We start from the raw sequence: 7,554 nt of genomic DNA, 5'->3' as shown, positions 1-7,554 counted from the left end.
TTGCATTAATGTAAAATAACTCAGGTAGAGGTTTGTGTGACACTCTGTTAATAACACACTACATTTTCGAGGTCCTATGTCCTCGGAATGGACACTGCCTTGAAAGGAATATATCTGATGAACATCAACAAAAGCAAAACGAGGACAATGGAATGTAGTCAAATTAAATCGGGTGATGCTGAGGGAATTAGATTAGGATTTGAGACACTTAAAGTAGTAAAGGAGTTTTGCTATTTAGGGAGTAAAATAACTGATGATGGTCGAAGTAGAGAGGATATAAAATGTAGACTGGCAGTGGCAAGGAAATCGTTTCTGAAGAAGAGAAATTTGTTAACATAGAGTATAGATTTAAGTGTCAGGAAGTCGTTTCTGAAAGTATTTGTATGGAGTGTAGCCATGTATGGAAGTGAAACATGGACGATAACCAGTTTGGACAAGAAGAGAATAGAAGCTTTCGAAATGTGGTGCTCCAGAAGAATGCTGAAGATAAGATTGGTAGATCACGTAACTAATGAGGAGGTATTGAATAGGATTGGGGAGAAGAGAAGTTTGTGGCACAACTTGACTAGAAGAAGGGATCGGTTGGTAGGACATGTTTTGAGGCATCAAGGGATCACAAATTTAGCATTGGAGGGCAGCGTGGAGGGTAAAAAATCGTAGAGGGAGACCAAGAGATCAATACACTAAGCAGATTCAGAAGGATGTAGGTTGCAGTAGGTACTGGGAGATGAAGAAGCTTGCACAGGATAGAGTAGCATGGAGAGCTGCATCAAACCAGTCTCAGGACTGAAGACCACAACAACAACAACATGTCCTCAGACTACTTTCGTGTGCAGTAATAACAAGACGAACACAAAGATACAATCGCCATGCACCAGAATGCACGAACACTGCACTCTAACGGCTGATTACTACTTGCAACAAACACACTGAAATGTACCAATCTAGTGATACCCGTCTCCTTCCACAGGAGTATGGCTGCCATGTGAGACTTTGAAAATGAAACGCCAATATAGCTCAGAATTTGCTTAATACTAACACATGCGATACTCTCAAATGGGATAAACATTGGTGGCCACAGTAACTTCCAAAAGGCCATCATCGACTGCTTAACACAAGGCAGAGAAAATTCACAGCACTATACACGACATAGACACACTAATGTAACCACCAATTATGTCCATCGTCAACGCCCAATAACTACTAGCTGATGGCAGGTGGCAGCACTGGCAGTGGAGGGTATATAAGGCCAATATTGAAGAAAGGTAGTTGGAGTAATCCACTAAAGGAGTAATCCACTAAATTACAGAGCCATATCGTTAACGTCGATATGCAGCAGGATTTTAGAAAATGTGTTTGAACACTATGAATTACCTCGAAGGAAACGGTCTATTGACACACAGTCATCATTGGTTTAGGAAACATCGTTCCTGTGAAACACAACTAGCTCTTTATTCCCATGAAGTGCTGAGTGCTATTGTCAAGGGATTTCAGATCGATTCCGTATTCCTGGATTTCCGGAAGCCTTTTGACACTGTAGCACACAAGCGGCTCGTAGTGAAATTGCGTCATTATGGAATATCGTCTCAGTTATGTGACTGGATCTGCGATTTCCTGTCAGACAGGTCACAGTTCGTAGTAACTAGCGGAAAGTCATCGAGTAAAACAGAAGTGATTTCAGGCGTTCACCAAGGTAGTGTTATAGGCCCTTTGCTGTTCCTTATCTATATAAACGATTTGGGAGAAAATCTGAGCAGACATCTTCGGTTGTTTGCGGATGACGCTGTCGTTTATCGACTAATAAAGTCATCAGAAGATGAAAACAAACTGCAAAACGATTTACAAAAAATATCTGAATGGTGACAAAATTGGCAGTTGACCCTAAATAACGAAAATTGTCAAGTCATCCACATGAGTGCTAAAAGGAACTCATTGAACTTCGGTTACAGGATAAATCAGTCTAATCTAAAAGGCGTAAATTCAACTAAATACCTGGGTATTACAATTACGAACAACTTAAATTGGAAATAACACATAGAAAATGTTGTGGGGAAGGCTAACCAAAAGCTGCGTTTTATTAGCAGGACACTTAGAAAATGTAACAGATCTACTAAGGAGACTGCCTACACTACGCCTGTCCGTCCTTTTTTAGAATACTGCTGCGCGGTGTGGGATCCGTATCAGATAGGACTGACGGGGTACATCGAAAAAGTTCAAAGAAAGGCAGCACGTTTTGTATTATCGCGAAATATGGGAGAGAGTGTCACAGAAATGATGCAGGATTTGGTCTGGAAATCATTAAAAGAAACGCGTTTTTCGTTGCGACGGAATCTTCTCAAGAAATTCCTATCACCAACTTTCTCCTACGAATGCGAAAATATTTTGTTGACACCTACCTACATAGGGAGAAACGGTCACAACGATAAAATAAAGGAAATCAGAGCTCGTACGGAAAGATATAGGTGTTCATTCTTTCCGCGCGCTATACGAGATTGGAATAATAGAGAGTTGTGAAGGTGGCTCGATGAACACTCTACCAGGCACTTAAATGTGATTTGCAGAGTATCCATGTAGATGTAGAAGGCGTGTCGGAAGAACGAGGATAACAGTACAGTGATCGTAATGCGGAAATGGAGGGAAATGTCTGACATCTGGTAGTGCATGAGTATTGGGATTCGAGCCAGGAGTGGAAGCACTTAGGAAACGACAATTTTGTACACTATTAGCTAGCCACAGTGGTTAGAATGTATCATGCATGGTAAAACTGCGCTATCCGAGACCAGCGCTGAGGTAACTACGGTGCACCATTGGCCATAGATGACAGGGGTAAATGACGGCTGCTTCTATGTGTACGGGCGATTACACGTACAACGTTTGGGCAACTAACGGCCAGATGAATTATGGGGCTACCAACAGCGTCTTCTCAACGCCTCTTTGGCGAATTTCGCTGAGTATGGGATTCTGCAGTGGGTGCTTGGTTCACACACACAAAAGCTGGCTTTTGTTCATTGGCGACTAAGGCTGGAACGAGTGAACGTTATGGTCTGGAGAATGCTTTTGCAGCATCCCTTTGGTAGTCTTACCATTCTGGAAGCCTCAGTGCATCAACACAGATATGTATCTGTCATTATGAATCATGCCTATACTTACATACAGTTTGTTTATTATTCGGCATGATGGCAATTACCAGAAATGTGTGGGGCGGCGGGTGGAAATATTGTTAATATAATGTTCCTTGTTATTTATTTATGCTGTCGTTTGCCGTTCTCAACACTGGCTCTCTAACTACAATATTGGCAACCAGAAAGTGATTAGCAAAACGTGAAGCCTGTAATTAGAATTCCTAGTGCCCACTTCAACTGAGAAATACATTTATAGCTACAACTTATAGCTCTGAGGAATTAGGAGATTGTCTGGGATTCATAATCAAAAACGATTCTCTCTAAAATGTTCACTGTATTCTAAAAGTTACAGACCAAAAAAGAATCCACACAACCCAACAACCAGAGCAGTTCAGAGTCTAATGCGCTGATGCCACTGTAACTGTTCAAATAAAATGTTTAAGTGAATGCGCACCATAATTTGATGATAATGTTCATCAAACGCCACGCTAATAACGGTAGAATGTCTGTCCTGCGGCGGCACGTGAAAATACGACATACGCAAACTAAAGATAGATCATTAACGTCATCCCAAAATTAACACTTCACTCGAAAATGATTTCATGGTTATCCCGAGTAACTTATTACGGCATCCGACGCTGTTTATAGCAATGATACCGACGCGACGCGACTCCCGGCACAGGCGGTGCGCTAATCAGTGTCAGGGGAGAACTGGGGCCTTCTTCTCTCGCGCAGCATTCTTATATATAAAGCCGCGGTGCGGACGGCTAAGGGAACGCCTGATCAAGTCCGCTCTCCCGACTAGCCGCTGGGCTAGTAATGCACCACTTTAAGTTATTGAATAAATCATTGCTTCCTTTGCTGATGGCCGATGAAGCTCTCAATTTAAATGTGCAATCAGCATACAGGTAATTAGTCATAATAAAAGTCTGACATGGCTAAGTCAAATATTTTGGGCGAGAGAATTAATTTAATTACACTAAGCGCGGTAGACGAGCTCTGAACTCGCTCTTTGGAGATACGTTATAGCTATTGTTTTATAGTTATTCAGTTGAAACTTCTCATATCTTTATGATTATAGCGGATCTCCCTTCTACTTAAATTTAAACATCAAAAAATGGTTCAAATGGCTCTGAGCACTATGGGACTCAACTGCTGAGGTCATTAGTCCCCTAGAACTTAGAACTAGTTAAACCTAACTAACCTAAGGACATCACGAACATCCATGCCTGAGGCAGGATTCGAACCTGCGACCGTAGCGGTCTTGCGGTTCCAGACTGCAGCGCCTTTAACCGCACGACCGCTTCGGCCGGCAAATTGAAACACCCTAGCCTTATTTATTCGCCTACTTAATCTATCTTGCTTCCTTAATTTTTAAGACAAAAACCAGAAAATGATGAATTTCAACTAAAATTTTAATTTATGAGATTCAGAATACTGTTTCTACTAAATTATTATGAAAAAGGAATTTAAATATAAATTTTTAAGTTTCTAGCTCTTTTCTGTTGCGCCCATGATTTTTACAGAAAAACGTCCAAATTTTGAAAATCGTTAAAGTTATTGAACTGATATTCAACACATATTGATTTAGTATTACTCATGACATGCTAGAAACGTTTCAGGTTATTTAGTTGATTTTTAAACTATTGTGCAAATTTATGACGTCAGAGCTAGTTACAGCGTACTAGGCTGGCACACAATGGAAAGACTGATGTGAATTTTATAAGGCGTGAGTATGCTGCTTCCCTACAAGTGGCTCAAATGGTTCAAATGGTTCTGAGCACTATGGGACTTAACATCTGTGGTCATCAGTCCCCCGGAACTTAGAACTACTTAAACCTAACTAACCTAAGCACATCACACACATCCATGCCCGAGGCAGGATTCGAACCTGCGACCGTAGTGGTCACATGGTTCTAGAGCGAAGCGCCTAGAACCGCATGGCCACACCGACCAGCTTACCAGCAATGCAGTGTAATGTAGCACACAACTCAGTGTTTGTGCATTCTTCAAAGAGCACAGTGATGAGTTTATGAGTTATTCCCCTGACCACCAAAGTGCTCAGATTGAAACCCAATTGAGAATATGTGGGACAACGTTGATTGGGCTGAAGAACTTACATTTCCAGCACGAGACGTGCAGGAAGAGGTCAGCGAGGTTCTGGAAGACACCGAGAGGGATGTAGAGTCATCCTCACGCCAGTACTGCGGCTACCTGCATTGGTTTTCTTAGTTGAGGATTTATGGCGCGAACAACTCAACCGAGGTGATCCTAGAGATGCTCGGTTGGGTTTAAATCCGAGAAGCATGGTGACCAGATGAGTACACTTACGTCGACCTGGTGCCATTAAAAACCACGCACATGCACTGCAAGCTGTTTGACACATTGCTGGTACATGAGATGGTGCTGACGAAGAACAAACTACATCTAGGTTTGGACATAGCTGCACAGATAAATGCAACCCCTGTTGATCCATTGTAGTTTCAAGGATGTCAGAGCAGACAGGTAATGTCACGAAAGCATAGCAGACCATAACACTCCCTCTTCTGGCCTTTATCCTTCGGAAGACTGTTGCAGGGTGTTAGTATTCGGATGTTTCACGCTGTACCCGACGTTGGCCATTTATCCGATGGAGCGTGAAACGTGATTCATCCGAACAGGGCCACCTGTCGACAGCCAGTAGACGTCCTACTTCCGGCATTGGCATGCAAGTTCCAACCTTCGTCGTTTATTAACAGGAGTCAAGATGGGTGCATGAACAAGGCGCCTGTTTCAGAGAGACACATGCAGCTACGATTGTGAGGAGAAACGGTTGGTTCATTTGGACGGTCAGTTGCTCCAAAGTTGCATGTCTGTCCGCCCATACACAGCCATATTTTACCCCCATTGCCTACGACCTATGTGAACCACATTTGTCTCAGCGCGGGTTTTGAATAGTGCCATTTTGCCACGCACGTTGTATTTTAATCACTGCAGCATCCAAACGATCTACAAATTTAGCCGCTTCAGAAATGCTGCCATCCTCGGCTTGAAAACATATGATCACGTCTTTTTGGGCGTCAGATTAGTCACTCCATTCCCTCATCACCTACAACGACTGCACTGTTTCCTATGTCCCACCAAAAAGCCTTATCTACAGGGTGAGTCACTAACTGTTGCCATCAAGAATAACTCCGAAAGTACGATAGGAGCTGAAATGTTTGTGGACAACAGTTGCATGGGACAACAGGGGCCATAATATGACGTTGGTATTTTGTTGATAGATGTGGTCGCTTCAGAGATATGAAAGTCAGCTTTGTTTTTTTTTTTTTAAACGGGATGCTCTAGTTTTGTCCTTACTTTCTCATGGTGGCAGTCAAGACGAATCCAATATTGTGTAACAGCAAGGTCATTGAAGGTCACAAAGGTGTCACGAACGTCCATTTACAGAAGGTGTTCGAAGTGATGACCATTGGTATCCATGCAGTGCAGCAATCTTCTTATCATGGGTTGGGTGGTATTCCTTATCACCTCGGCACTTATCGAAGCACCTGTTCTGACAATTTAGTCTCGTATATCGTGTAAATAGTAAATATTCGCCGAATACGGCGTATCCATCTAACGTGCCATTGACATGTAAACACCATTTGAAGGTTTCGCAATACAACACTAATAGGAACGGTAAGACTAGTATCGTCGAATCAAGCGAATGTGAATGATGAATTATTTCGAAGAACAAGTCGATATGCTTCTAATTTACGGAGAATGCCAACGAAATTCAGTGATAGCTAGAGACTCATACGCTAAAAGATGTCCACAATGTAATCACCCTACACGTCGTACATTTAAATATGTGTATGGTAACTTGAGAACAACAGGAGAGCTAGAGACTCATACGCTAAAAGATATCCTCAGTGTAATCACCCTACACGTCGTACATTTAAATATGTGTATGATAACTTGAGAAGAACAGGATCTTTAACGCATCGGTAACATATCCGGCAAAGAAAAGTTACTGTGGTTCGCGACCCTTGGGTTAGTTTGTGTCGAAACGCCAGGGAATCTGGCATGAGTCACAATAGTGTTCTTCGTGTTCTGTATCGCCATAAATAACATCCTTACCATATCAGTCTCCACCAAGAATTAACTAGTACAGATTGTATGCGTCGCAATCTATTCTACCAATGGGCTTACCTTCAGATTTAGAGCGATGACACACTTATTAATATAATTTTATTTACTGAAGAGGCTACATTCACGAATCATGGAAATGTTAATTTACATAACATGCATTATTGGGCAACATAAAATCCATGTTGGCTACGGCAAGTTGCATACTAAGAACCGTGGTCGACAAATGTATGGTGTGGGATTCTAGAGGACCTAATTATAGGCTTCTGTTTCATCGAACGGAACCTTAATGGTAGGAACTACACCACATTCCTACAAGAAA

The sequence above is a fragment of the Schistocerca americana genome, chromosome 7, assembly GCF_021461395.2.
Source record: "Schistocerca americana isolate TAMUIC-IGC-003095 chromosome 7, iqSchAmer2.1, whole genome shotgun sequence".
NCBI classification, from domain to species: Eukaryota; Metazoa; Arthropoda; class Insecta; order Orthoptera; family Acrididae; genus Schistocerca; species Schistocerca americana.
This window is presented reverse-complemented; position numbering follows the sequence as displayed.